Below are 25093 nucleotides of genomic sequence, written 5' to 3'. Positions count from 1 at the left end.
AACACGATCGGGTGTCACGGTAATGGCAGAGGCCGGCCAGGTGCGTGACATCACCGGGTATCACAGCCCAGTGCGGTGATGCCAGCCGTGCTGCCGCGTGGCACAGCGGGACGCACGGGAGCAGGAATGCAGGGCCGAGGACGATATCAGTTAGTGTTCTACTGTTTTTGTCTGAGGTAAAAGATCTGAAATGGGAGATTTTATCCACCATTCTTTCCTTTTTCATCAGTATTCAATATTTTAGCTCACTTTAGCTTATCAATTTTATACTTATTTATACTCGAAGCCCTTGTAGTTTATGCTTATTTTACTTTTTTCCACCCACACAAAATATATTATCATCTTGTAAATTATAATTCACTGTTTAAGTTTAGACAATAAGCTAAATACTACATTAACATGCCATTTAGTTGGTCCGTCAATAATGTCAGTCTGACAAATCCATATGCATGGATTATTGTATGCTAAGGGGTCATTTTGAAAAATGACATATACCCATTTGATCAGAAACTTAAATATTGCTGACTTTAACAAGCATTGTTCCTAAACTAACCTAAAGTACCAAACAAGATATAAACTGTGCTTTCACTTTTACTCAAGTACTATTTTGAATGCAGGTCTTTTAAGATTAAGAAGAAGAAAACTTATCTCCCTCACGAAACTGTATGTATTGTCCTAGAGTTTTGAATGAAAGAGTAGTTGAGAAGGAACAGCATTTTAACATCAATCTCACAGTATCCCCGTGAAAAAAAAAAAGTTAATCAATGGATCAGGTGACAGACTTTCTGCATAAAACATTTGTAGACACTGGGTATACAGACGTACAAAGGCTTTGCTTAGACCTTTGGAGCCATGAACTCAAACCGATAAACAAAAGACTCCCAGTTCCTGTGCTCGGCACCATAAATCTGTCAAGAGCACGGAGGAAGTATGTTTAAATCATCGGTGAAGTGCCGTTGCTCATACATTGGGAAAAATGCATTTCCACATTAACTTTAAGGATAAACAGAACTCCTGGAGTGAGTGGGACACAATGGTGTGAAATTGTACCCTGGTGCAGGACAACTAGCCGGCATAGCAACAGCACAGCACAGCACAGCACAGCACAGCGTGCCAGTCAGAGGGATTAAGTTGTTTTGAAGCCACAGTTGATTGTAGAGCAGATAGTGAGAGGGATACATAAAGCCAGATAATGCCGTGTGATGGCCATCATCAAAGCTGCATAGCCAAGAGCCTGGAGGTGTGTTTGTATTTGTGTGTGTGTGTGTGTGTGTGTGTGTGTGTACTTTACACAGAGGCGAGTACATGCGAGTGTATGTGCACTTATGTACGCGCTTCCATCTGTTTGTACACACATGGTAATCTGAAGCAACCGTGAAACCTGAGCAGGCTCGCCCACCACGCGTTCAATCATTCAAGGTGCTTTGGCTGAAAACTCGATCAGCTGGAGGATCCGTCCCTACCGCCACGAGCGGCCCCGTCTGCTCTTGCCCTGGGAGAGAGGGGAGGAGGGAGGGAGGGGGAGACCGCTGGAAAGGGGAGAAGATACCACACTTGCTCTCTGTGGTATGTTCAACTAAACAGGCAGAATGAATTATCCAAACATGGTGTAGAATACCTAAGAAGCCATTTGTAAATCTGCAGAGCTGTTGTTCCCATGTAGAGGAATTATTAGACACACTGAGAGGTTGCTAGGAGATTGCGTACTGTAACATCTGCTCCGGAAAGCATTTTCTTCATATTTTCTTAAGTGAAATTTTTTCTGAAATTTGGATGTCTCTGATGGTTTGAATCAAAACATGTCAACTTATCCTCCTAATCCCCCTCCGTTCACCAGCAGCTGCCGTGATTTCATCCAACCTAATTTTCAGAGGAGAGCAAATTGTGGGTATTTGACCATCTGGTCCTGCGCCTATTCCCCCAAATAGAGTCTTTGCCTTCCCAGTCAGAGGTCCCAATTTTATTAACAGCATTGGGCAAAAGACACCCGGGAATTATCCCTCTCCTAAGTGTACCGTGGGGGCAAGAGCCCCGGCTCTGGAGGGGAAGTCAAGCCATGAAAATAGAGATTTGTCATTGATGTAGCTGTGAAAGGCGTCTTCCCAGGAAGCAGAGTCGCTCTATAAGCCTCCAACCGTCAGGGAATTACTTGGTTCAGTAGAGCAGAGTGCTGAGGCTGTTCAACATCCCTGCCGTACAGGCCTGCAGGATCATGAAGCCTCGTGAGGGCCAGAAAGGTCCCACAGCTACTTACTCTGGAACCTGTCAGGCCGGCCTGGTCCCGCCACGGTTCTGATGAAATTCTGTGGTGAAATTTTCCAGGAGAATTTCAGCTTTGAGCGTGTGCATTTGCTGTACAGTATTATCATAATATTAGCTATGCCTGGCAAGTCTTGGCTTTTCCTTCCTTATTTTCTAACATCTCAGGGGCACAGAGAACATTTACACTTATTGTGAGCCAACACTTTGTGGTACGATGTGTTATTCTTTAATGATTTTGTTGAAACACATTGTCTATCACAATATGACATAGTGCTCATATCCTAGAAACATGCTACATTGTTCGCTGGCCATAAAATGAACCTTGTGTGTTAGAATGGGCCCCTCAGTCCGAATGTAAACCCCTGAGGCAGCAACACAAACAGTGGTGAGCCTATGATTATCTGGCCAACTTAATGAATATTCACACTCAGCAGACTGACTGTGAAGCTGAGATAGCAGCTGGGGCCCGGGGTCCAGGAGACACCCTGCAAGAGCTCGTTGGAAGAGCTGCTATTCATCTGTACGAGATGAGACGACCTCTACAGCCAAGAGCCTTAACTGTTGCCAGGACAGGACTGGACAGGTCAAACCAAAAGGACCGGCCGAACAAAAAAAAAAGGTGCGATTAAACAAAAATAATCATAAAATTTAAAAAAAGACTCTACCATGGCTAAACTATTCCTCACTAATCTCAGAAAGATGACATGTTATAATCAGACAGCTGGAGCCACAGAATGGTTTGATGTTCATGATAATAATGCACAATATTATACAATGTTCCCATCAAGTCAATGAAGTAGAAGACCAGACTATTAAATTTTCTGATTATTTGCTGATTTTGCTATTAAATTTACAGCTACAGAAGCTCAGGGACCTAATTTTATTTCTTCGGCACATTGATGAGAACAAAAGTGGGCCCAAGTGGCTTCCTTGTGTGACTGCAGGAAATATTCCTTTGTGTCCGTTAAAATATCAAACTTCAACAGAAAGAAAAACACACATTTAATACATATTAAGTAATGAAGACCTCGTATTTATATGCGTGTGGAGACATCGCTTTAATAGTAAATGAAAATTAAGGAATTTTATAAAGCACAACAAGTTTCCAAAAAAACAAAACACAAGTTGGATAATATTTGTATGTCAACTGAATCAGAGCACAGAGACACACTTCTGCAGATCATAAAGGACGATTGAAGAAGCAGTGTTTCTCATTCCCATTGTATATTTTTTCCACTTCTTTCATCAAATAATGACCAGTGATGCAAACGTAATGCAACGCCCGTCATGTTTCTCAAACTCATGATATAAAATAGCACGTCGAAACCAAATGCAGGGATCACTCTGCTTTTTAATTGCTACCTGGAAATCTCACAGGTGTGTTTTAACTGCTCACTCAAGTCATAAAACAATTGTTTCAGCTCGTCCCTGCTTCTCATAATGGAGTTTTTATATGTTTTATCAGTGATTTCTACTGATAGTCGTTCATTTAACTGTCTCTGGCCAAATGCTCCTGTTGACATTGGAATACTAAAACATTGCCTCCTCTTTTTTTCATACAGTACCTTTTTGTTGATGGTGTTTTTATAGTAAGTGTTTTGTTGGCCACTGTTCAATGGAAATATATACTCATAATATGAGTGAGGGAAAATTATGCCCCGCAGTCGTTTTTGATGGACGAAAGATTTGTTTGAGATCAACAACTTTGAGTGCTAATTATCCTAAAATCCCCAAAAACGTTGCTTCATTTTTTGTTGTTGTGGGTTTTGTCTGCATCCGTTTCCTCCCACTGTACAAAAACAAGCAGGTTCAGGTCAATGAGAATCTAAACACCAGTTTTCTCATGTCCAACCCTCTCGCCCAATGCATGCTGCGATACACTCCAGCCCCCGAGATGCTGAATACGATAAGTGGTGGCGAAAATTCAGACATGGTGTTGTCAGTATTAAATTGTGTGTCCGTCAACTGAAGCTTTTGTATTTACGAGGCCCTTTGTTGCCGTTGTCGTCACGTGCCTTTCTGTTGATCACTTTAAGTAAATCTTCTTCATCTGAAGATGCTGTCTTTGGCCCCTGGAACCAAACAAAGCAGTAAATATCCCTTTCGTCGTTTGAACCCTGAGAAAAGGAAGAGGCTTTGATCACTTCTCCTGGCGCTCGCAGCGCACAGAGTGTGTTTTTTCCTCACTGATGGAGATTTAGTGGTATAGAGGTAATGACCATCAACTCATGAACAACAGCCATTACCTCAGATATCCTGTTTGAAAAAAATAAGGATTAAGGATGCCCTCCTTTCATCAAATTTTATGTTGGGTGATGTAAACTGTAAAATTATGTGGGACAAGACCAATGGGCAGCATTGATATTATTGCCAACCCCTGATGTTCAATGACTTGGTTTGCACGTTTAAAACAAGTGAATCTGAATCAGCTATTTAAATCCATGCCAATTACGCCAGAGGTTTTCACTGAGGAAAAAATATTGTAAAAAAGGACAATACCTATGTAATCTAAAATCAACACAGCTACACTCCTCTGTCTGCAACAGATTAGATTAGAACGATTTGACATAGAAAGTTAGGTTATAAATAAAATGGGTTCTCAAAACTAACTTGCTCTTACTGCAAAAAGACAAAAGATAATCTGCAGATACTTTAGTAGTTTAATAGCAGAATATAATTCATATGGCACAGTGAGGTTCCATTACAGTACAGTTTAGTATTATAACGTTAGTACATATTCACTTAGACTAAATGATAATTTGATGTGGTCCACTAAAATGATGAATGTCTGCTCATTACTTGAGGTGTCTTCCCCCGACCACTGCAAAGGGTCAAATGTCAGTCGTAGTAACCATGTCGCTAGGTCATACAGTACAACCGGTCGTGAACAGCCCCGAGGATGCTTGTGTAAAACTGAATCTTATCCACTTACATACTTCTAAGTGCATACATGCAGTTCAGTAATGCTGCACACACACACACACACACACACACACACACACACACACGCACACGCACATGCACATGCACACACTTGCAGACAAACAAGGCCACGTCCCAGCGGAGCAGTAGAGGATCCGAGAGCGGAGACAAAAGGATATCCACCAGGAAGTGTCTGTAATCAGGGTGCAGTGGGTTGCAAAGAGTCATGCAGAGCAGCAGAGCAGAAAAAATCGTTTTTGAAAAACAAAATCAGGGCCTGTTATCCATACATATATTCAAGATTTAAGCCTGATATAACCCACCCAATACCCCTGGCCCAGCTTCTAATGATGGTATCAATCTTTCTGAATACTTCTCTCGATACGACTCTCGTAATTCTTCACAGCCCCGATCATACGCGGTGGATGTCCCACAGAACTCACTGAACTCCCTCAATCCGCACACAACTGGGGCTCATCAGTAATAAAGAGAGATGTGTGAGAGGGATGGCAGTAAACCGCCTCGTCTTGAGCTGTCATGTTATCCAACTCAGCTGTCACCAAAGTCTGCGTTTTACGCTTGTTGGACTGCTGCTGCCGAGCTGGTGTGAATTATTTGGTCGGAGAGGAGGCATCAATGCTAAAAGATGTGCTTATTCCTCTCGGGTCAGTTGGGGGTGCTCTTCACCAGACGGCGTAACTAAATACAATTTTCGGGTTACTTTACTTGAGTATTTCCATTTTATTCTGCTTTATTCGTCCACTCCACGTGTATTTCACAGTTTTACATACTAGTTATCTCTACAATGATTTACACAATGATTTTTCATAAAGATATTACACAATGAATTGTATAAAACGCTTTTAAGATTCAACGCATTACACCGAGATTACACCAGTGTTTTCCAACTTTTTTGGCTTCTGGCATTTCACAAAAAGCAGGTCACCCTACCCCTACCCTTCATCCGCCTCCTCCCTTTATTCTACTATTCCTACTCTTCATCCTACCCCTACCCTTCATCCGCTTCCTCCCTTTATCCTCCTATTCCTACTCTTCATCCTACCCCTACCCTTCATCCACCTCCTATACTTCCAACTCCTTCCCTTCATCCAACACCTACCTATCATCCAAATTATTCCCTTTATCCTACTAACCCTCCCCTTAATCATACCCCTATCCTTTATCTAATTCTTACCCTTTAGACTACTACCCCTCCTCTTCATCCTAGGATGAAGGGTGTAGGTATGTGTATGACTTTTTGGACTGTGAGGAAAGACCTTATACTGACGCCTTGGTCTCATGTGCGCTCTCACTGATTGAGTTGGAAATCCATCCCAGTGTCACATAAAAGCTCTATCTGTGTCCGAAACAACTAAGGCCAACAGTTATGTTACGGTACATACTATAAAACTAAAACCATAGTTCAAACATAGAGGGAAAGAGAGGGTCATCACACGTGCCGTGCCATAAAGTAATAACCTGCAGGACTTTTACTTGTATTGGAGTATTTATACGTAAAAGTATTGGTACTTTTACTTCAAGGATCTGAATACTTCTTCCACCACTGGAGACAGATTCACAAAGGACTTTTGACTTGTAACTTGTTTATGGCTTTGATTTCATTTAACTTTGATTATATTGATGTTAAATCACACCTCTGATACTGGATCATCCTATGATCTGTTAGCCATTAGCAGCCCAATGAGGAGTGGAGCAATGGTTCGAGTGCGAGGCATTGTTATAAAACATTTCAGTGTCAGAATCTCTGCCATGCTCATGACGTTTTATTTCCAGGGGAGCATAGGTTACACATTCCTCACTTTTTTCCCTTTTTATTTGTCCTTCCCCATCTCTTCCTATCGCTCTTTGTCTCATTTCCTTTTTTTTCTATCAGTCAATCTTACTCTTTGTCTCTCATCTTTGTCCATTCTACCCTGGTCATATTCTCTTTTCCGTCTTTTTTTATCGCTCCCCTGTCCTTTCTCCATCCATCCATCCTCCCTGCTGTTTGACAGGGCGTGTGTGTTGTTTTTATCCGAGTGACATCGGGTCTCTTCCCAGGGCACGTCCCGGGAACAGCGAGTTCAGCCTGATGACTCCCCTGGGTCCTGCCCCCTTCATGAGGCTCCATGTTGCCTCTGTAAATTACAACCTGTCCCACGCGCACACAAGCACTCATGGGCAGGCGCAAACTCACCCACACACACACACACACACACACACTCCTGATAGTGCATACTGTGTGCTCGCAAGCAGCAGCAGCAGCAGCAGCAGCAGCACTAGCACTGCATAGATCCAGTATGCACACACATACATGCACGTACACAAAAGAGAAGAGGACAACTATCATTTGCAGGAGCATGTGCGCTTATGTATGTGCGCGCGCGCACACACACACACACACACACACACACACACACACACACACACACACACACACACACAGGGCATGTTTATTCAGGTATATCCTTCCTGACCTTGCCAGTAAACCCGTAATAGTCATGTGAATATCTGAGAAAGACAGAAAAAAAGAAAAAAAGTAAGGGAAAAAAAGAAAGAGGGAAAGTGTCTCAAACCACCATGGTAACAGGTCTCTGCATATATGTAAATGTTTGGTGAGAATCTTAGGATAAATGTTATGGCTGTCAGAGCGAGTGAAAATGAAAGGAACGAAGAGTCGGGTCACTGAAATGAAAGAGAAAGAGATAGGGATTGTGGGTGACAGACAGATAGAGAGATATCCACAGGCTCTGTGATAGCAGCGCTCTCATTAATAGATTGTAAAGCAAATGAGCCTGGAGGATGCAGGATGTCAGTGTCACTCACACACACACACACACACACATACACACACACATGCACTTAGCAAGTCTTCCCATTAGGCCGAATTTGGCGCGTCGGTTGTTCGCGTCCTCAGAAATGAATGCTTTATGTCAGCAAAATGCAATATTCACATGAATGGTAGGAGCAGTGTAGGGACAGATACTCCACCTTGTCATGACCTTGTTGATTTAAGAGTTTCACATACCATCTACGATGGTGCCGCAATCGCTTTTTCTGCCGTAACCTCAATAGGAAACGATGAGGATAACCTCCTCCGGTGTTACCATGTTTTTTATAAACAAAGCAAATCCGAGTTCTGTGGTGGAATACTTCAGTAACACGCATAGAACACGCTTCATACACAGCAATGAACACAGCCATTTGATGCAACACGATCCAATGACCAATTATACCATCTCTATGTGCTTCAACGAAGCAGGAACCGGTGTGAATGTAAACAATGCGTCTGTACAACTCCCACCTTTACTGATACTTCTGAGTACGTTTCTGAGCGGTGCCTGAACAGACTTGTTCGCCCAACCTGTGTTCTGAGAGTATCAATCGTGATGATGGATTGGCTTTCCACGCTGTATACTCTCCATTACCCAATATTCATATTCCTTGCTAGTAAACAAACACACAATACCAAAACAAGGGGACAGGACAGCAGACCTGCAGTATGTCATTGTTGCGAAAATGTTATGTCTGTACTTTGACCCTTGGCAGCTTTACTCAATAAATATGCACAGGTAGCATTTCTTAAACCTCTCTAAAAGCATATTTCTACTCCTAAACATTGTCTCTCACCACAAATTACCCCCTAACTGGACCCTGAGCCCCAACTATCATATTCTTCGTAGATCAGTTGATCTCTCCCGTCCGTGTTTCCTGTTTGATTTCTAAAGAGCAATCTTAATTTGATTATTTATGGGCGTGCCCGCTGTTTTCCTCCAATGTCTTCTTTCAGTGCCATTGTCATTTGGTAATACAGTAAGAATTTTTTTTTTTTTCATAAGCACCGTGTCAGAAAGGGAGAGCACCACTCATTTCCTGCCATGTGACGGTCCCTCGGAGGGTTTGTTTTGTCTTTTTTTCTGTATGTCAGTTCTTTGTTTTCATTGCAGAAAGAATGTGATTGTGCTCGACTGACTTGTGGAGTCCCCCTGGGTCAAATCTTGGGACCTGTTTTATTCTCCCTTTAGGGGACATTATCTGTCGGTTTGCTGTGTCTCTTTTGATATTGTTATGCTGATGATGTCCAGCTTTATGTTTCCATGATTGCTGGGGGATCTTTCAAATCCGGTCATTTTACATAATTGCCCTATGTAAGTGTCTGGATTGTCTCATAGCTTCCTGCTGTTAGACCACAACAAAACCGAAGTCCTGGTCTTCGAATTAAATCAAACCTTTGGAATTTTATGAAAGCTTTTAGTTTTCCTGGCGCCTAACTCAAAGATGGTTTCCAAAAACCTTGGGATCATATTTATTATCCCCAGTTGAATGTTGAGAAACAGCTTAAGTCAGTTATCACCAAACTACGGCTCTTTTGATCTCTTCAAAAGCTCCAACAACTATTCATTATTTGTCTCTGTTGATTATCATGATACTCCGGATTCTTGTTTAAGTCTCGAAGCTGTAGCACATTTACAAAGTTAAACATTCTGCTGCTTGTATCACCCCATACTGGCTTTAGCATTAAATTCTTGTCCTTCACAACTTGGCGCCATCTGTGAGTTGCTAATTCCTCACAGATCCACTGGGCCTCTCTAAAAGGTGTGTTTGTATTCATACTTTAATCTTACCAACCATCCGTTCTAAACATTTTCTGTGAGCGTCAGATTCCTGCTTCTCCCATCTGACACTAATTTTGTCTCAAACGTTGTCCATCTTTGTTGTAATCAGCCACAATTTGTCTTGTTTTTTTCATCAGCTGCCTTGTGTTTTCCCCTCCCTGTGGACCACACACACACACACACACACACACACACACACACCCCCCTTAATGATGAAACTTGATAGGGACCTGCGTATCTGAGTCTTCTTCTGCCCCGCCCCCTTATGGATCGTAATGTTGTGCGCAATCTTAACAATCATCTGGCACTGTAACACTGAGGCAGCATATATTTTAATGTATGTGTGTGTGTGTGTGTGTGTGTGTGTGTGTGTGTGTGTGTGTGTGTGTGTGTGTGTGTGTGTGTGTGTGTGTGTGTGTGTGTGTGTGTGTGTGTGTGTGTGTGTGTGTGTGTGTGTGTGTGTGTGTGTGTGTGTGTGTGTGTGTGTGTGTGTGTGTGTGGGGGAAGGAGAGATGGGGTTTGAAGGAGTGACGGCGGAGGTTGAAGAAGGAAAATGATACAGCAGTAATCCACCGCTCCTTTCACCTCCCTCCTCTATTTTCTATTGACAGACCCGGCTCTTTTTTCCCTCCCTTGCTTAATGCATCTCCCGCTCATACCACACACACTAGTGTCCGTTTATTTTTATTACTTCCTCCCGCTCTTTCTTTGTCTTTCTTCCTTCCCTCTTCCCCCAATTTGGATTTGTCCATTTCATCTTTTAGACCCTTCCTGAACAGTGTTTTTTGTTTTTATTCTGTTTCACACATCTTTCCTTTTCAGATTATTTGTGAGCCTTGTGCCATTCTACTTACCCATAATGCCGATATCAGAATATATTTTTTGGACATAGTTTCCATAGTAACAGATTGTGCTAGAGGAAAGACAACTTGAAAAATCTTCCAATAGCACAATAGTACATCCTCTTGTTTTCTGTCCATGTCTTTCTCCTGTGTTTTCTTACCCCTTACCTCATCCATCCATCCATCTGCTTTTCTGAGGGGCCATGATCCTTTACCCTTTTCCACTTGTGCATCAACAGTGGCCGACAAGTATAGACTTTGTGATGGTCATTGACCCCTACTGGTCACCTCAAGAACAGCATGTTACTGCAAATTATGCAAGGTTCATCACCAAGGCCATAATAGAAACCAAACAAAAGTGTCTTGCATGTTTTAAGTAGAAGACATGCTGACGTGCCAATTGCCGCTCACAGATGTTAAACACAGAGATTTTTTTTTAGCCTAGTTTTGCTTTTACATTCAGCTTGAAATTAGAGATAAAGGACATTTTTCTCTCCTCGATGGTCCTTTGTCCAGATCTGATTTCATCTCCATTCCTCCTTCTCTCTCACTCTCTCTCCGGCCCACTCAAACTCCCACGCACGGCTTATCTACCTCTCACCTACATCCTCCTCTCTTCTTTTGCCTCTCTTTCTAACTCTCTCTCTCTCTCTCTCTCTCTCTCTCTCTTTATCGGTTAACACACATACACTCCTCCAAACCCCTCTCACCGGCCAATCATTGGTGCTTGTATGCAATCGTCCATAACAACAGTGTCCTGTTATAACTTCTCTCAAATAAATGTATTTAAAAAAAGAAAGAACATAGTGCAACTGGGTGAATTTTCCACCCGACCCAGATCAATAGGGTGGCAGTGATGAGGCTTGGTTACAGAAATAAAACACAAACTGCAGGTAAAAGTATCACTTGGGTTGCCAGTTCGGTTTTCAAAGGATAAGAAGAATGGATTAGAAAAGAATGAGGATAACATTTTTTTTTGAGCATATTGATAATCTTATTGTTAGACAAAGGGGTTTCGTTTGCCTAGAAACCTTTAACAATGGCTTTTTCTCCCTTCTAGATACAATCCACCATTCACACCATAGAGATAGCTGTGTGCATAAATGCCTATAATTTGCATGCGGACACACACACACACACACACACACATACACACACACACACACACACACACACACACACACACACACACACACACACACACACACACACACACACACACACACACACACACACACACACACACACACACACACACACTCTCTCTCTCTCTCTAAGGCAGTGGAGTGGCTCCCATTTACACACGACTGTAAATTACCCAACACTTCTCAATCAATTATTCATAATCCGTAATTAATTATGAAACAATCAGTAATCCAACACCAGTCCACTCCGCTTGTGGTTGCCTAGTAACCATGACCCATATTAAATGCCACCATTGTTGCCCGTAACTGGAGCGCCATTTTTTCCCCTTAGGGCTTCGGGCTTGTGGGTATTACAGTGGAGAGTAAATAACGTGTGTGTGTGTGTGTGTGTGTGTGTGTGTGTGTGTGTGTGTGTGTGTGTGCGGAATGAATGCCCCGGTGTAGGCGTGTGGCCATATCATACTGGCTGCTTTGAAGGTTGATCACACAGGGTAAACAAGTGAGGCTGGTTAATAATGCAGTATTTTGGCTTGTGCCGGGAATGAGGAGTTGTGGCCTGCTAGAGACCACTAATGGGACACGCCATGGGGAGCACGAGCAAAGACCACGGCGCTCACAGCCAGACAATGATGCCATAACACGTCTGTGGGGACAAATAACCGCGTGGCGCACTACTTTGTCGGCACTTGTTCTGGAACTGCATCAGCAAGTTCCCCATATGGTGCTCAGGAGGCCTGAATGAATGATTTATAAAAGAGGTTTTGGGGTGTTGAGTGGCCAGTGTTAGGAGAGGAGAGTGTACAGTAGATCACTTTCCCTGCACTTTTACTGCAACGGCGCATTGAAAATCCTTTTTTCTTTCTCCGATCTCTAACTCTATCCCCTCTCATTATTTGTCTCTTCACCCGTGGCTCTTATCCTACCCTTTTCCAAGCGCTCCACCGCTGTCTTTTTAAATACAACTTCCACATCCTATTTCCACACCAGGAGATAAACACAGCCTGTAAATATAGAACCAGTGTTTTCTGCTCTTCAAACCGTGTCAGTGACATGTGAAAATATCCTTCGATCTGGGGAACATCCTGCCTCCAGTGAGGAAAACATTGCATGTTTGTTTGTGTGTGTGTGTGTGTGTGTGTGTGCGTGTGCGCCTTCTGCTGCAGGAGGCAGAGAGCATGTATCTGTGTGGGCCTTTGTGGGAGGTAAAAACAGACAAAGGTGAGAACCGTAAGAAAAAAAGTGAGTGACGAGAGAGAGAGAGAGAGAGAGAGAGAGAGAGAGTGAAGAATGGAGAGGGAGGGCGGGTGGGGTGGAGGTAGGGTGGAAGCGGTGAGCACCGTGTGACCAGACTGCGGTTCCTTCCTCGCCAGCCTGAGAACCAGGAAGTAGAGCTGCTTGTTCCTGCATTATTGCACTAACAGGAAATGCGGAGGTCTTCAGGCGGGGGTGAAGTGTGTGTGACCGCGTTTGAGTAGACAGTAGCTTGTTGTTGTCAAACACCGTTGTCATAGTATTTTTTTGAACAGGCCCCCGCGACTCATGAATTAAAGCTATGAACATTATTTTTTTGATCTAAACAATGGATTGAATTATTTGCCCAGCAGAAAAGATGGGGATTAGCTGGTGAGCCTAGTGGAGTTTTGCTGCTAAAGAAGCAGATATTTTGCCTGGTGATAGTGAGCAAAGCTGAAACATTAAAAACATTAATTTGTGATAATTTATCAATCAGGTTTTTTTTAAACTTGTTTCTGCTTCCTGCAAGAGCCCGCAAAATTGGTTAACGAAGATGTAAGATTTGATGAGATCCTGTTGTTTTGCATCTAAAGCTCAAGTTTCAAGTTGAAATACTGTAAATAACTTTACAGTATTTCTCATGGAAAATACTTTTCAGACTCAGCTGCTAATCGTCCTTTTGTGTGTCGTTCCTCATCCAAGCCCCAATGCAACTGCAGCTGTACTGTAAATTTTCTTTATGGACTTTTTTATGTTTTTTAAATAGTTCTGTACAATGCTCCAGAGGCAGTTGTGCAGTTATAGCCCTTCTAGTCAAACACGCACATAGAAACACATGGATTCAGGAACCTCTGTGCTCAAGACTTTGATCTGCCGCTGCTTCACACTGTTGGCGAATGCTGTCGATGCCTTTTAACCCCCAATATATCGACTCAAATCCAAAGTTCCCACTGAGATACCCCACTTTGATGAGAGCGTAGAAATTAGGCTGCAACGTGTCAGTGGGGAGCCGTCGCTGACGGCTTTGCTGAGCATGTCACAACTGTCAGCCTCTGTGTGGACCCGGGGTCTGCTCTGATTGTTGCTTTTCTCCTGGGCTGCGTCTTTTTGTCTCCGCCTATGTGGCAGTGCCTCAACACATTTCCAGCTGAATAAATGGATGACATCTAGAGGGAGACATTAGATGAGTGGATGTTGCCTGCGATGCGGGCTTCTGGCAAGCCAAGAGATCCTCAAAATAATCACTGTTGCCTGTGCAAACAGTGTGCAGGTGCTGAGGCACAACACAAGACGACACAGGGCCCCCCACGCCAGCTCGCAAGGGCCAGGGAGCAGCAGGTTGCCTTGGGAACCCTCGGCTCCCTCTTTCTTGTCATTACTCCTTTGCACACTCCCCTTTTTTAATCTGCACCATGCTTTTACTGACAACCCCCATCCCCCTTGATATATACACACAATACATGCATGCACACACTCACATATAAAGAAGCCGTGACACACACAAGTAGGCTGATAGAAACAGAAAATGGGAACACCGGTACACACACACACACACAAACACACACAACATCAGGCCTATAAAGATAACAATGCTATTACTGTATATCCATCACTGAGCCTGTAAACCCTCTATCAATCTGTCTGTGCCCGTTCTCTATTTAGCTTTCTGGCAGAAATTCAATGAAGCCATTGTAAAAGCGTATATTCATCTTACAAACTTTACGAATGGATCCCAGCACAGCTATGGATCTGCTTTTTTAAAATTATTATTCCAAAATATGAATGTATTCCCAACTCTTTGTGTAATTTAGTTTTTATTGCCTTTATTTTGAAAAAAACCCCCACACATGTCTTTTTTGCTCTCAACCTTAGCTTTAGTGATAGCATAATCAAAAACCCCTTGATCAACCCCCAACCCCTCAGGTCTCAGTATTGCCCACCACACACACACACACACATGCACATAATAATGATATATACAATACTCAGGTCACCCGGATGAGGGTGTGACCTGTGCAAAGCTCGCTCTGATTGCCCATTCAAAAGTGGAGGGAGCGGGGTGAAGCGGTGCTGGCAACCTCCGCTTAATGCCTCGGCGAAATGACTGCACTCCTCAGGCCGAAATTGTTCACATAGTAAATCGTCATGAAGTAATGAATAGCAACCTGTTATTGTTCCAAGGCGTGGTTGCAATTTAAGGCACGAGTGTATGATCTGGCCGAAGTGTGTGTTTTCCTTTTGATAGAAATGCTCATTTTATGGACTCTGAATGTAGGCTTGGAATATTGCGCCAATATATCAGCACTGTTCTGCAGCCTGCATTGTTTTATTTAGGTGAATTTGGGGCTTGATGAAATATGGCTTTTGCACACAGTATATCAAAAAAATATTGAACGTGTTCATGATATGCTTGGCTCCAGGCAAAGGCAGCACTTTAGATTGCATGGGCGTTATGTTTAACATTGGAACTCTACTGCCTCTCAGTGGACAGAGGCTGACTCTATGAAAAATGACTTTCTATCTCACGTCTAGAACTGAGGAATAGAAATAAGTTAAAAAATGTAAAAAAAAAATGAATAGATCGAGAGTAGAGAGAGATTATTACTGGATTAGTCAATGGGTTAATCAATCTTTGGAAAATGAGTTTTGATAGTGAATTTATCTTTTAAGTTATTTTTCAAGAAAAAATACCAACAATGGTTCAGCATCTTAACTGTCCGAATTTAATGCTTTGCTATCATTCTTTTTCTTTTTGTGAACTGACTATATTTGGGTTTTAGATCAGCTGTCTATAAACGATTAATCAAACTGGACTACCTCCGCCAAGGTTGAACAATCCCAAGAAACTTGAAAAAAGCCCAAAATCCTGGATCCGCCCATTAGTTGGCATACGTCAAAAAATCAAAACAAACCAACAACAAACAACAAAACCGACAAATAGACATAGGTGAAAACATAACCTCCTTGGTGGACGCAATAGTTGAGAAAAAAGTTGTCCGATTATATTAAGTCCTACTCCTCTGCAGCCTTTGGTTCTCAGAGTGATGCTGTGTTTTAACTGTGCTATATCTCAGCGCAAAAAAACACGTATCCCTTTAACCAAAATATCTATATTTTTAAACGTGTTGAAAAGCCTACAAATGTGCTTTTAGTCATATTTCAAATTCTTTGTATGTGCCAGCAGGAGGTCTGGTCTGGTTGAGTTAAAACTGCCAAATACGATTTACAGATACATTTTTTTCTAAAAACTGCAAACATTTAATTGTGGCCCAGCTGCAGCGAAGGTGGGATTCCTTTTATTCGGGATACCAGAGTCCAAATCGTCTGCATGCTGATTTCTGTGGGAGGTGCCAGCTGTAGTCTAAACTCACGCAGGGAGTTGGCTGGGTCAACACACAACACTCCTGGCTATCTGGCTGACACTGAGCACACACCCACCAACACACACACGCACACCCGCACACACACACACACACACACACACACACATCCAGTCATTTTGGGTCATGGGAACGCAACAGTGCGCTCACACTGTGTTTATTCTGTATGGTTTCCTATTTGAATGTGTCCTTCTCACGGGACTGTTAATGGCTTTCCCTTTCCCAGGGCAGGGCAGTGCGATCAGACCTTAGAGAGGTCATACCAGGAGGGCAGGAGGTACCAGGAAGAATGAAGTCAGCCCTGGACCCTCGTCCTCCTTGAGGACTCCTCCTTTAGAGAAGTCTCAAGAAATTTGAACTGCGATATTTGAGAGCCTGAGCACTGAGCAGGCTTTGTAGCTTGTTGTCGTTGGCTCTATTGCATGTACTCATACGTTGCGTCTGTCTTTTTACTGCGATGGCTTATTATAGAAAATGGATTCACTCGTGGAATGCATGGATGTGGGAAAACAGTGGATCTATACCATAATTTAGAAGTGCAACTAGAAACAAGGAGAACAACAGCCTTATTTGCAGTCAAGTCAGATACAGATAAAGGCTCAATCTTTTTTTTTTGTGGAAGTCACTTTATAGCCTGCTGATGATTTAGTGACTGTGATCTGCTGTGGCGAGAGAGCGGCGTCATCCCTTCAAATCTCTATCCCAGAGGTAAAAGGATGGAGCAGCGGGGGAATTGGCTCTCCAGAAAGAATGCAAATGTGACATTATGGGTAGAATAATCTTCCGCGGTCTGGACAAATGTTAACACTTCGTGAGAGTGAGCCGACTTCGGAGACGGACAGTAAGCCACCCTTGTATCCTGCTTTAGTTTCAGGTGGAATATTTCATACAAGACAATGGTAAAAAGTCCATCCTGTGGAATACAGATGAGGGGGTATGGAGATCATAGTCGACGAGTGGGAGCAAAGAAGCTTCTTACCACACGAGGGAGCTGTTGTTAGATGAATGCCACGTTGTCAAACAGCGTGCACAGCCTCCAGAGCAGCAGATCTTACACAACTTCGAAACAATCTCATAACAGTATGCAATATAATTGCTTTTACGTTTATAATGAATTATATCAGAGACAGAAGATAAGAATAGACCAAACTTACAGAGGAGGACTCTGGCATTTATCTTGAATATGTTCACCCTTCATATACACACACACACACACACACACACACACACACACACACACAGCTCTGAGCACAGGATTGCTTACGCACATTCACACATAGGGCCCCAGAGCGAGTTTGGTATTCCGCATTGTTGCATAAAAGATTGATAATGGTGTTGGACGCCAGTGACTAGAATACCTCACACCCTCTAGTTGCCAGCAAATTGAGTGAAAGAGCTATTTCAATATTTGCAGGGGTTCGGAGGTGCCCGAGGTTGAAGCCGGAGTGAAATGAATCATGATTGGCGCTTTAACTAGAGAAGTGAGGTGAAAAACTGCCACTGGTATCTCATTAAAAAGCCAATGTTTAGTACGGGCTATATTAAGGCCGGTATTGATCTCTACTGAGCTGTGCACCTCGATCGATCTGCTCAATCACGGCCCTGCTGGTTAATATCCCTGCCCTGGGGGTGCTGGGTGTAAAGGTCATACCCCCTCCTATTTCGCTCCTCTCCTCCTGCCATCCATCTATTTGTTATCTGCTCCTGTCTCAATCCAGATGTCTTCACTTTGGTCTTGTTCAGACATGCATCCTATTAGTCACCCTGCACACACAGAGATCCCGATGCCATTCCGGGAAACATCGCTATCATTGATTGACTGCTGGACAGTTGGCTCTACAGTGTTATACTGTTGTCCATATTCGGCAATTACAGGTCTTTTCACACTCGGTGAGTTCCAGATGAAGTGGTAAATGGTGAGTCGTTTGCAGGCTGATGGTCTCATGACCGATCCGGCCATTGATAGACCTGTTTATTCTCTTTCTCTCAAACCTCTTAAATCTATTGCATTTATCTCGTTAAAGCAGCCATAATCAATATCTCTATAATAACAATGAATGAAATGACTTGGGGTAACCTTGCAGGGGTTGCTGCAGAAAAAGAACACTGAATTTGCAGTTACCCTGAGCTTTACAGAGCTTTTAGCATCTTTCAATCCAAAGTTTCGTTTTTATAATTTGAGCCAGCTGGATGGAGACATAACCAGAGCTAAAAGGAGAGTTGATTACTTATGTGACACAACTCAAATGAATGCTTATGTTGCTTCATATCTACTGGATGTGTAATTAGGCGACTCTACTTGCAAACGAGTTTGCCATATCAGCTTAAACGGTGATAAAACCTGTATGACATTTGGCGTGTTTAGAGGGTTCTTTTTCTGATTCTTGTTAGTGGCCAAAAAACATCACAGTTGTTTTTGGTTTGTTTTTTTAAGAAATACAGTTGACCAACCAGAAGCCAATCTATTCACTTGAGTATCAGCCCTTTCTGCATGATAAAATGAGAGGACATCTTCATTAGAGTCCCTGGCTATAGCTCCTAGCTCTGAAGTTCATCTGTGGTGTGTGACTGCAAGGCCGCAGCCCAGCCGAGCCATTAACAAAACTGACATGGTGATACACTGACTCTGCTACTAATGAAATGTCGATACGGACCACCATCTACCCTAATCAAATGTTAATTGAGGAAGCAGTGGAATGTGGCTTCGAGGTTTGGTCTCTATGTCTCTTCCTTTCTCTGTCAGCGTGCTTTTTCCATCCTTTTCTCTGTGTGGGAGAGAGAAAAACGTGTCAATGCATAGACACGTGTAAAGCTTTCAATACCTTTTATTACACTCCCATACACTACAGAGCAATGTCAAAGATAGAGTGCAAAAACTGACGACGGGGCGTTAAGCTGTCTTTCTATTCTACTGTCAGTGAGGAGGGCACCACCTTTCTGCTGTTTTTGATTTTTCAATGAAGTTGGATCCAGAGCAGATTGTGGAGAACTTTGCTTTCAACTAGACTCTCAGAGTGAAGTTGCAATAGGTGTGCGGGAGCATTAACTGAGTCTACTGGGTTGTGTTTATCCAGCAGCCGATCCCAGCTGACTATGTGCCGGAGGCGGGGTACTACCCGGACAGGTCGCCAGGGTATCGCTGACATACATTTCAAAAACCATCAGTCAGTTACGTTCCTACGGGCAAATTACAGGCTCCAATTAACCTAAGCTGCATGTCTTTGGACTGTGGGAGGAAGTCGGATTACCCGGAGGAAACCCACACAGACTTGGTGGAACATAAACTCCACGCAGAAAGACCGGCAAGCTGTCAGGTTCAAACCCACAACCTTCTGTGAGGCGACACAGCTAATCGCTGTATTGCCACTCCATTACAAGGAAGTGATGAAGACATACAGACAGTGGATCCTAACTGACTTGATTCATACTTTTATCTGAGCACATTTTTCGCATGTAATTTCCCACTTGAACAAAATGTATATTTTTACTCTAGTACAACTTTCCAGTACTCACACTTGTGCTTAAACGTACAATGCAGGGGTTAGCACAGAGGTCGACACCATCTACATCACAAATGAGAGACCAAAAAAGATGATAGGAGTAATGCTGATGGGTGAGTAGTTCACCTCTCGATATAATCTTCACCAAAGCTCCTGGTAGGCGGCAGTGCCCTTTAAGACAATAAACAGAACCTCAACTATATTCATCTTCCTCCTCATGAGTGCTGCCGCATTAGCTCCGGCTCCAGGCATAGAAATGAACTCTTGTGTCTCTGGATGGCGAGGATAAAGATAAGTAGCAGAGCACGTCGGGGTCATTAGTGGCATGGAGGAGAAATGGAAAAGGTTACTAATTCTTGCGCGTGTTAATTGGCTATCAGCCTTAATGAGATGCATTGGCTGAAGAGAGGGCGACGGGGCTGTAAGCGCCGGGTGCAAAATGTCACGAGCAAGTTCAGCTTGCATCTAGATTGGAAATGCTGGCTCCCCTTTTTTTGTGTATACGATAAATTGTGTAAATGTGTGTGTGTGGGCGCAGGCACCTGTGTGTGCTGATTCATATCTAGTGAGAAATTAGATACTCTGTCTTGTTAACATCGACCTTTAGCTTAATTATTATAACTGCTAATTACGACCTCCCTCCCCTGTCCAAAACACGCACACCGACACACACACACACACACACACACACACACTTGACGTCCTTGCCACAGATAATGTGTGTCTTACGCAGCCTCAGTTAATGAGGAGTTGTACATTTGCAAATACTACATGTGTCACAACTAAGTCACAATGCAGTTATAACATCACATTTAATAACATTTATCAAATCCTTATTCAACACTTAGTTAGTATATCTAAAAGTTGTGCGTTTATCACCAAACGTCTTACACATGGACCATACACTTAAACACAGCAGCTGGTTGGGCCCCCGGGGACCCTCCGGTTTCCTTGTGATACTTTTCAGTGCACAACATTTGTAATGGTACTAATGTTATTTTTCTGTGTCTCTAAGTGTGCATGCACAGGGGACTGCTCAGGGCCAACACTGACATTATAGCACATGCATTTCCTTTGTCCAAATGAATCATGTTGCAGATCTTATGTCTGCTTCAGCAGGCAGCATGAGGTAGTTCGAGGCAGAGTCAGTGGGGGGCAGTGAATATCAGCATGTCAGTATTATACTAAACTGTGGGAGTGTTCAATGGAAATATGAGACTGAACAGTGTTTCCTTTCCTTTGACTCCGGGTGTGAATGGTGTTGGCAGGTCATTTACAGTAGATTTAAATTTGACAACCAGTTTGATGGTGACAAGTCGAGTCACTGGGAGCCTCAGCGTTGCAAAAAAGAAAAGAAGAATCAGTTTGATGAAATTGCAGAGGAGTAAATTGGGAGAGGGGCAGCTGCTGTGGATTGCTGGAGAATGGGAGTGGATGGAGGACGCGGAGGCTGGATAATCCAGGTGTTTGAGTGTGTGCGCGCGTGTTGTTCAGAATTGTTTTGTCGTGTCAGTTTTGGTTTGTCCCGAACTCTACCCTCCATCGATCAATGTTGAGCCTGCCAGTTTGGGTTGAATGGCCAGAACAGAGTGGTGTTCACCCAGCTACCTGGTACAGTAGCTGACAAAACACACAGACCACAAATACTGGCACCTACTGTATACCAACACACATACACACACACACACACACACACACACACACAGCATCAGCGAGACCAATACCAGTCCCATTAATCAGCCTCTTTCACACTGCTGAAGGACGAAGAGGATCAAATAAAAGCTTTCACTCATACCCCCGCCCCCCCCATCCACACACACACACACACACACACACACACACACACACACACACACACACACACACACACACACACACACACACACACACACTGTGCTGTGCTGTGGAAGAAACATAAATTTGTTTACTTGTTCTGCCTGATTTACTGAGGAGCACAACATAACATCACATGAATCATTTTCATCTCTTGCTCCCCCCGCGGTGGCGGCTGCTGACAGCTCTGTGGGTACATTGTGAGGAGGTGTTAGCCGTGCAGGCTTTCTGCTGCCGAGACAGAAGTGGAGAAGGATTAAGTACAGTGTGCACTGTTGTGCGGCGTCACTGGGGAGGAAGATACTGACTGTAGGTGGGGGTTTGGATCTAGTGATGGAGCCAGTCTAATGGGACGATGCTGTTCGCGGCGTGGAGATGTTAACCTTTAAATGTGTTGTTGAGGACTTCAAGAGATGGGGTCATGGTGGATAGCGAAGGTTCTCTATGCTGTTCTGTTTATTTCCAGCATCATTTATCCTTCAATCCTCTTATTTTCTTCTTGTTTTAAACTTTTTTTCCTACAGGGACATAATACAGTTTATTTTCATAACCTCACTTTTAATTAAATGTGATGAAAAGCATCTCTGAGGAGCCTTGTCAGCACATTTGAAAGGAATGAATCATTGCTTTTAGTTTCTTTGTTTCTTTTGTTGCTGTTTTTTATATTTTAAAATGTAAAAACAATGAAGCCTAACTTGATTGTGGTTATTTAAAATTGGCTTATGTGCATATTATTTGTTGCGGGAGTGTATTTCAATATGCCGGAAAGATTTGGGTAAATGAAAGAAAAAACTGAGATCAACATTAGTAAATGTAGGATATATAAAGAAAAAAATTATTAAGATAAACCTTGCCATGTAAATGCAATGCACATGGTATCAATGGTCGAGATGCTGTAGTAAGGTGAAATTGAGGTGATATTCAATAAAACAGCTAAAGAGGATGTGGTTGGGGAGAAACTATATAAGAAGACAAAATGGAGGGGAAAAATATGGCTGTAAGAAAAAAAAGTATTCCGCTATCTATGTCTACCCAAGGCTCTTCAAATATACCTGTCTGAAGGGACACTTTAAGCCTCTAAAAATAGAAAATCATAGTGCCTACTGCCCCTCCTCTCCCTCCCCCCGCCCTCCAGAGACAGTATCTCAGACAGCAATGGTAATTGGCTCTGAGAGGTTTAGCACCGGCACGTTTAACTGAACTCTTAATTTGTGAGGCAAACATTTGTGCTGGCCCCTGAGGAAAGCGAGCGTTTGTCTGGGAGCTGTACCTGTCGTAACCTCGGGGCTCAGCCGCCTCCAGCTGCCTCGCCGTCATCAAAGGTGAAACGTCGATACATCAGCCATTCCATCAGCCATTCAGCCCACAGCACGGCACGGCACAGCCAGGGAGACAGAAGAAGAAAGTGTCGTGTTTTGGGAAATGTGGTGCGAAGTATTTGGAGACGGTTGATGTACCACACTTTGTACACATGATACTTTTCCTAAGCCTTTGTGATTTCTGAATTTGGGCATGGCCTAGGTTACCAATGAAGTAAAATATTAGCAGGGGACTGGATATGAGACTTCATAACTTTCTAAGCTTCCATTACAGTAAATCGACACACTACATCATATTTTATTCACACCACACAGAAACAATAGAAATTGCCACAATACCAAACCAATGGTACACAGCTCCCATGAGATGAATATTAAACAAATAGATACAATCACATGGCATATACTGTAACTTATAATGTTGCTCACTGTCTGTTGTTTTGACTCCATACTGTGAAGCAGATACTACTATGTAGTTAGTCTAAGAACAACACCAACCACAACAGTGGCCTGAACCTTGCCGCTGTACATCCGCCAGCTCACTGGACATTTGGCTACTGGGCCAGATCCCAGCACTGTAGATGGCCAAAATGAGCAAAAGCCCTTGAGCAAAAACTGGACATAACGTTGAAATTGAAGTTCAAATAGTATCACTTTAAACTGTGTGTTTGCTCGCAGGGGGAAAACCAATGTGCACAATTTATTTGCATCAAGTCTAACTATGGTGAACTTTGGTATTTGTGCCTTTGGCCAATAGCAAACTATCTTTACAGTGGTGTTCTCTGAGGGTAAGGAAAGTCTCCAAAACCAAAGGAGCCGTCATGACCTTCATCCCCTTTAAGTGTAAATCTGCTCCACAAAAGAGGCAGTTTTCTTTACAGACAGTTATGAGATGAAAGAAGATGATACAACTATGAGTCTTGAATCAAATGTGTGAATAAAGAGATTGCACTTTGCAGACTGTTTTCCACTCTCTTGAATGAATAAAATGATGTATAATACCTGTCAAAAAATGCTAGCGGAGAGTAAGAGTCTGCATCTGGACTCATTAGTTTGAAACAGCACACACACACACACACACACACACACACACACACACACACACACACACACACACACACACACACACACACACACACACACTTCGTCACTGTACACAGTGGTGAATTAAGTGCTGTGTAATTTTCTACAGGATTGATTCAACAACCTCACATTTCCAAAAATGCATCTCCAATATCTCGTTGCCTCCGTTCTTTTACCTATAGTTGTTGTTGTTGCCACTGGTAGAGAAGAAAGGTGAGAGAAATGAGAGAGTATCTCGGGAGGCAGATTGAGAGAAAAAGCTCTGTTATATAAATCAACTGTATGAACTGCTTATGAAAAATGATAAAAGAGTGGCCTAGTACCTCCACATGAAAGCTTTTTTTTCCTGAAAGGATTTTTCTTTACAGCGCTTGTGCAGCTGAGAATCCTCCAGCGTTATGTAAATGACAAATGAGGTTCGGAGGCTGGATTTTATGCTGCCTCATTATACCAGTTACAGTGGGGCCTTTGTCAAATAGTGGAAACTTTTCTGTTGATAGATGGGTTTTTTTTCTGCCTGCTGAGATTTGATTCTGACAAAAGTGTTTCAATTTAAGATTAAAGTCCACTTTTCTAAAGTCTTCTTCTGCAACAGAAAAAAGGGCTGATGCTCTTATGGGGCAGCATCTTTTGCTTTCTAAGGAGGATATGAATTACAGTTATTTCTCGCTCTGGGGGGATGGTACAGTAGAGTTAAAGCTGTTTGCCTTTCGTATTCTACAACTTGTTGACTACCTGTTAAACTTCCCTCTGACATGCACTGAAGTCCTGAAAGATTTTCCGGAGGAGCTGTATGTAAGAACACAAATGTGAGCGGGACAATCTGCGTTCATATGTGAAAGGGAAACTCAAAGTATTGCATGAAAACAACTCTATTCATAGTGCAGAATCCACAAATACATATCACTAATCAATCTTATACCATTACACTACAACAAAATGCTGAGCTATATTTCAT

The 25093-nt window shown here is 42.9% G+C and overlaps 1 protein-coding gene across 9 annotated transcripts in view; it reads left to right on the top strand.

The window, feature by feature from the left end:
- Positions 1 to 25093, top strand: part of syndig1l (synapse differentiation inducing 1-like) — a 174840-nt gene that overhangs the window by 48144 nt on the left and 101603 nt on the right. The gene's annotated exons all lie outside the window — the stretch shown is intronic.

The sequence above is a fragment of the Scophthalmus maximus genome, chromosome 18, assembly GCF_022379125.1.
Source record: "Scophthalmus maximus strain ysfricsl-2021 chromosome 18, ASM2237912v1, whole genome shotgun sequence".
In the NCBI taxonomy this organism is placed as follows: domain Eukaryota; kingdom Metazoa; phylum Chordata; class Actinopteri; order Pleuronectiformes; family Scophthalmidae; genus Scophthalmus; species Scophthalmus maximus.
This window is presented reverse-complemented; position numbering and strand designations above follow the sequence as displayed.